General features: G+C 41.3%; 1 protein-coding gene across 2 annotated transcripts in view; it reads left to right on the forward strand.

Annotated features, from left to right (window-relative positions):
• Positions 1–217: 217 nt before the first annotated feature.
• Positions 218–6127, forward strand: part of SLAIN1 (SLAIN motif family member 1) — a 130797-nt gene continuing 124887 nt past the window's right edge. Inside the window, exon 1 of one of the 2 annotated variants that reach the window (XM_019525266.1) lies at positions 218–622. The gene's annotated coding sequence lies outside the window, so the exon portion shown is untranslated. The remainder of the gene's footprint in view (positions 623–6127) is intronic. The other variant, XM_019525267.1, reaches the window with a different exon arrangement.

Consider the following 6127-nt stretch of genomic DNA (forward strand, 5'->3'; position numbering starts at 1 on the left):
TAATGTAGTTTGTTCACAGTTTAATTATAAAGCTGTTTGTTTTATTAAGTCTGTTTCTCCAACCAAACACAGATAAATTAGGAGAGAGAAAAAAAAGATAGAAGAGGAAAAAGAGGAAGGAAAAAAGCAGGTTTTACAATCACTTGTGTTTTGTGATATATTTACATTGTGCTAAAGCATGGGAACCACTTTTGTATAAGCAGCAGCTAGGGTTCAGAGTTAAGTCAAACTTATCTGAATTAGTAGCAAAATGCCTGTTATAATTTCTCACTCATGGAGGTATGTTGTGTTGGTCGATCCATTGTCATGATGCAGATCATGTATATTCTTAAGCATTTATGGTCTGACAGTTCTGCCTTTTCTTTGGTAGCCTTACATTCTAATTTAACAGTTCATTGAATTCTGTCTTTCCCATAAGAGTCATGCTGGGAGATGTATGCACACTTTTTTTCAGGTGTGATGAAGGTTTTTTGAGCCAAATTTCTTTTTCTGGTTACATACTTGCATTGAAGGCCATGCATCTGTAATGGTGTCTCTGAGGGCATAATTTGTCTTGTACAATCTTCATTATAGGTGGTGATGCATGAGAAGACGCAACCTGCCCTGATTTTTTAGAGCTCAGGTAAAGTTTTCAGTTCTAGAATTGAGAAGAAAAAGCCATTTTGCTTGCAAACTGGGCAAATTTGATATAGAATCAGTGAGAGTGTATGAACTGGAAGGTCCATCATACTATTTTCACAGTCATTTTTCAGAGTAGACTGTTTTTTAGAGTATAGCTGAATTTGGATCTTACTTTTACAGTGACTTGTGTTTTGTGATATATTTACTTTGTGCTAAAGCATGGGAACCACTTTTGTATAAGCAACAGCTAGGGTTTAGAGTTAAGTCAAACTGTAATCTGAATTAGTAGCAAAATGTCATCCTCAGACTTCATTGTAACTTGTAACACTTCCACTTGGATAATCAATACTGCATTACTACAGTGCATTCTATACTGGGCCAACAAAGAAACAAATCTAAATGGCGGCTACCACAGAATACAGTCATGTTTATTGGTTTGGGCAGATAAGATTTAGACACTGCACTGTTTTGTCTCTGCCCTGGGTCTCGTTAACATATCTATTTATTTAAAGATTTTTTTATTATACTATTGAAGACCAAAGTAGTTTAACTCTACCTCTGTTTTGATGAACAATGAATTATCACTTCTCTGGACTACGAATCTCAAGCTTCAGGGACATGTTGTGATATTGTGAAAAATTAAATAGATGGTATCCATAAAATAAGAAAAACCTTCTATTTGCTGAGTAACTAGCTGCTAATATTTTTCTTTTGACCAACCCTGTTAGCAAGTTTTGAAATCACAAAGGAAGTTCTTGATTCCCATTGAATGGAATGGAGCTATAGCAGCTCTGGAAAAAATGTCATGTTAGAAATGTGTTAATTAAAATGTTTACCAGTGTTAAATATATCCTTCTTGCAGAAAAGGACATATGTAGAGCAGTATCTTCAAGGCTGTGTCTAAACAGTACTTCTTCCAGCTCTAATAGCAGCCATATGGTGAAATTACTAGCCTAGTCCCTGACATTTTAATCATCCAATCCTATTCAAAGCAGATCTAGATGATAAGCTAATTAGAACTACAAGGCTATTTGTGCTATATAACACTAGCACCTCCCAATACTGCTACTATTTGTAGAGCTGAAAAGAGAGTAATGAGTGGGCTTTTTAGGAAAAAAAGTCAGCATAGGTAGGAGCTATCGTAATAAAGAATTTGACTTGAGGTATTCTCGGGAGGCTACATACGGAGTAGTATTTATTGTCTGGCTCTTGGAGAAAAGCACATTTTTCTATTTCTTCATTTTTTCCCTACCCTGGTTTCTCCTTGCATTTTGAGTTACTGATGTAAACACTAACACTAACCTTTTGTTGTTGTTTCAGTGTTTGCCATTAGCTTTTAGTTGTCTCTGACCTACACAGATTTCCAGTTATTTAAAAACCTTCTAGGTTAACAAATGTATGCTTCTGAAAATTAATGCTTCTGTTAGTGGTAAACACCTACTGGCAATTGGTGTATTCTCTTTGTCCTTGAATACTTTGTATTTTGACTTCTCAGACAATGCAGTGGATATATGTCAGCACTATTAATGTTACTTTTTGAGTTAGTGCAGAACAGAAAATAATAGCAAGTATTGTGAACAGAGTTCACAAGCCAAAACAAACACACGCCCCCACAAAAACCCAAGTAGTTAGTTGACACCTTTAGTCTGTTTATGAAAAGTGTTCATGTGTTGATTGTTCCTTATGGAATTGAAGAAATTCAGTTAGTAATTTGTAATTATTAACACTGGCTTTTTTAGATTTGATTGTCTTTTTAATGGATGTGTGAAGTTAAGGTATAGGTTTATTCTGGCTGGACCCTAAAAGCTTCAGAGTTTTTAACACAATTCAGCCCTCAAAGGGTTGGTTTACTGCCCGCATACCACTCCTTTATTATGATGTACATTTTAACCGTCAGACCAGTGTAATGGTATTTAAAGATTGGAGGATGGGGAAAATGTCTTGAAAGTATTTGAAGCAGATAAGAAAAGTTGCATGAGAGACCTGTGAAAAAATAGAAATGATATACAATCTACCTTATTCAGTAGATAGCAGCTGCTTGACATTACCTGAAGATGAATGGGAATATCACCTATAAAATCTATTGCAGTACAATCTGCTTGAGAGATCAGCAGTTTGCCAGGACCTGAACCATTTTATGGGTAGACATGTAGGAGTACATTCTTCTTCTAACTGGAGCAATGATTGTAGTTGTGTATTTACTCTCCCTGATTAAGGGTGGTTTAGCTGAGGCTTCAGTGCTTTTTTAATAAAGTTAACCTTTTGTAACTGTAACCCCATTGTGACCCTTTTTAAGAGTTAGAGCATAAAGTAAAAAATAAAAAATCTCTTGCTTGATTTAAGTGTTATGTGGTTCAGTACACTGAATTGTTATTTCTCATTTACAGTACTAAGAGTTATGATATTTTGAAATAAAAAAACTGCGCTCTCAGTTGCATCCTCCTTTCCTTGGATCGGCAGATCATAGTGAGAGCTGGGACACCATCTCCTGCCATGGGGAAGCTGCCTGCTTCCCAGTCCCCACTTTGGTCAGCCTGGGAAGCAAGCAGCTGCCTGGGGCGGGGAAGAGTGTCCCAGCTTCCATCCTTGCTGATTGGGAAACGGGGCTAGGAGGCAGCTACCCCAAAGGCAGGAGAGCTCCCTGCATGTGACAGAGGCCGGATCCTGGTGCCCCTTGCCAACCCAGGGCTGGCACCCAGGGGAGCCTGGAGCTTCCCTTGGCTGCTGTAGTGGGGCAGAGCAGGGTAGGAGTAGCCCTGAGTGAACTGCTCCTGATGAGTGTGTGTGTAGATGTATTCCTGAGGAAAGCTTACTGTGCCTTATTTTATTGCACAGTAGGCTTAAAGTTCATTAATAACATGTGTAGATACGCCCAGTTTGGTCCCAAAGAGTTTACAGTCTTTATAGACAAGACAAAATGATGGATTGAGTGAGTCCTATGTCTGTTTTTATCCTGGACAGAGAATGAGTCGGTCTTTTCTTCATAGTCAAATCTAGGGCAGGGAGTTGATATGAAGATAACCAGATAAAAATTATTACAGGATGACTGCACATACCATTTATGTTAGTCTGTTAAAAACAACCTGTTAAATGAGTGGGTAGCTACGTCTGTATTATTTTAAGTAGTATGCTAGAAATTGGATCTATATTGCCTTCGGCATAAAAGCGTGTGTGTGTGTGTGTGTGTGTGTGTGTGTGTGTGTGTGTAATATAAAATATTAAAATCTCCTTTGGTTAGTCTAAGGTATAAATCTACCCTGCCTTCCACATTACTTTATACTCTGTATTCATGCCCTAGGGAGCTTCAAGATGCTCATTTAGTAATGTGCCAGGGGTAAACTGGTATGCAGTATAGCCTGGAGAAATGATCATACAACTAAGCCCTGGAATCATTGGCTCCATAATTCACTGATAGGTGACCAGGGGGACAGAACTCTTGGTTTCTTCATCTATAACATAGAGATAGTAGCACTTAATATCACTAATTAATGGGGATATTCTGGTGATTAATTAGTTCATATATGGTTAATGTCCTGAACCCATGAAGTGCCATACCAGTGCTCAATATTATTAATTTAACTGTTGCTTAAGTGGCAATACACCAATATAGTATCCTGTACTATTTTGCAGTAGCCTATTTTATAGTATCCTTTGTACATAATTTGGTGCTAGCTTACTGCAGGCTCTTTGAGTGTTTTGTTATTAAACTTACAATGATCACTGTTTTTCCATATTGGAAGGGAAACATGACAAGTACACCCAACATTTTCTGCGCTCTGGCCTTCAAGTAATCTCCAGTGCATAACAGGCAAGCTTTCTATCTCACTACCAGTCAGAAGTGAGGAAAGCAAACAGCAGTTTTATTTAAATGCTGGACATAATGAATTAAAAAAATAATCCCATCTACTAACATTAACTATTCCTGCATTAAGCCAAGCCTCAGCGTTTTACATACTGATCTAAATATTGGAGCATAGTAGCAGAATGTGTCTTAATCTGTGGGCTCTTCTAAAAAAAAATCAGTGACTTTCAAATGTATAAACAGTTCAGCAATATAGCTTCTCATCCAAACTTGATTCAATTTCTTTCCAGCTTTCTCAGCAATAAATCCTCAAAAAGACCTGCACATTCTTTTCATGAATTAAAAATCCCATAAAAACACAGAAGCACATGCATAATATAAAATGAGCATCTGTTTAACCATTTATTTCAAAATAGAATCTTTGATCTGTGATTTTCATTCCTACCAACTGAAATCTGCATAATTACAACCCTGATGCTGTCTGACTCTAATTATATACCTTAAATAAAGGAATGACATCCTGGGAGATATCCAACTCAGGAACAGACTCATAGCTGAAACTAATAAAAGACTTAGTTGCCTATAAATTGGGTGCCAGGAGGTTGCAAACAGCTGCACCCAGCTCTGGCTGGGCTCTGGAGTCCCAGCCGGGCTTTATGGCAGGTGTGGCTGTGTGCACCTTGGGGCAGATGGTGGGTAAAGGGCCAGGGTTGCGCTGCCCCAGGCCCCTTCCCAGCTTTGTGCCCTAGGGCACACATAACAGCTGCTGTTGCAGAGCCCAGCAGAAGCTCTGGAGCCCAGTGCAGTTGTTTGCAGCCTCCTGGCTCCCTGCCAAGGCTCTGGGCAGCTGCAGTAGGTGGCAGGCAGGCTGCAAACAGCTGTGCCAGGTTCCAGAACCCCAGCATTGGCTCTGTGGTGGCTATGAACACCGTGTGCCTCCAGAGGCTGGGGGGTGGGGGGAGCACAGCAAGCTCCTGCAGGTGGTGGTGACACTGTCGGCAACAAGAGCTTGGAGGCAGCAGGTGGCTGCAGTGCTGTCAGCGGCGGGGAGAGCAAGGGGTTGGCATGCACAGACTGGTGGCCAATGACCACCTGCAGACACTGCCAGCAGTATCAGCAAAGGCCAGTGGTGACTGGGGACCACCTGCAAGTGCCAGTGGGTGTGTGTGGGGGGGGTGGTAGGTGGCAAGTGGCAACTGCCTGCAGGTGCCACCAGCAGGGTCAGGGGCACCTTTTTGCAGGGGATACGCTGCCAAGCTGAGGGGGTCCACATACACCCCCTACACATCGGCAATGGTGGTGGCAGTGGGTGCACGTCTGCCTCAGGGCATACAGCCGGGAAAGGGGCAGATGCAGAACAACCCTGGCCCCTCCCCAACTGTCTGCCCGGAGCCATCCATGAACCAACTAACAGCAATGAAGACTGAGCCCCTCACAGCTCCCCTACCCTCTTCCCCTGGAATTCCCAATCAAGGCATGGGTTGAGGTTGCGGTGTTTCTGGCACTCCAGCCAAAAATGTTGTTGACTCCTGGGCTAGAGACTAGTGTGTGGGGAGGGTAATTTCCGCCACTCCTATTGAAGCTGTGCTACTGTACAAACAAGAATGCAAGATTGCAAGATGGGGCCGGGACAGGAGAGAACAAGAAGGAGCAGAGGCTTGTAGTTTAGTCTTTAGGGCACCCACCTGTCCTGGCTTTTTTGCT

This window comes from Gavialis gangeticus, unplaced genomic scaffold (assembly GCF_001723915.1).
Source record: "Gavialis gangeticus isolate Ggan-Ray unplaced genomic scaffold, GavGan_comp1, whole genome shotgun sequence".
Taxonomy (NCBI): Eukaryota; Metazoa; Chordata; order Crocodylia; family Gavialidae; genus Gavialis; species Gavialis gangeticus.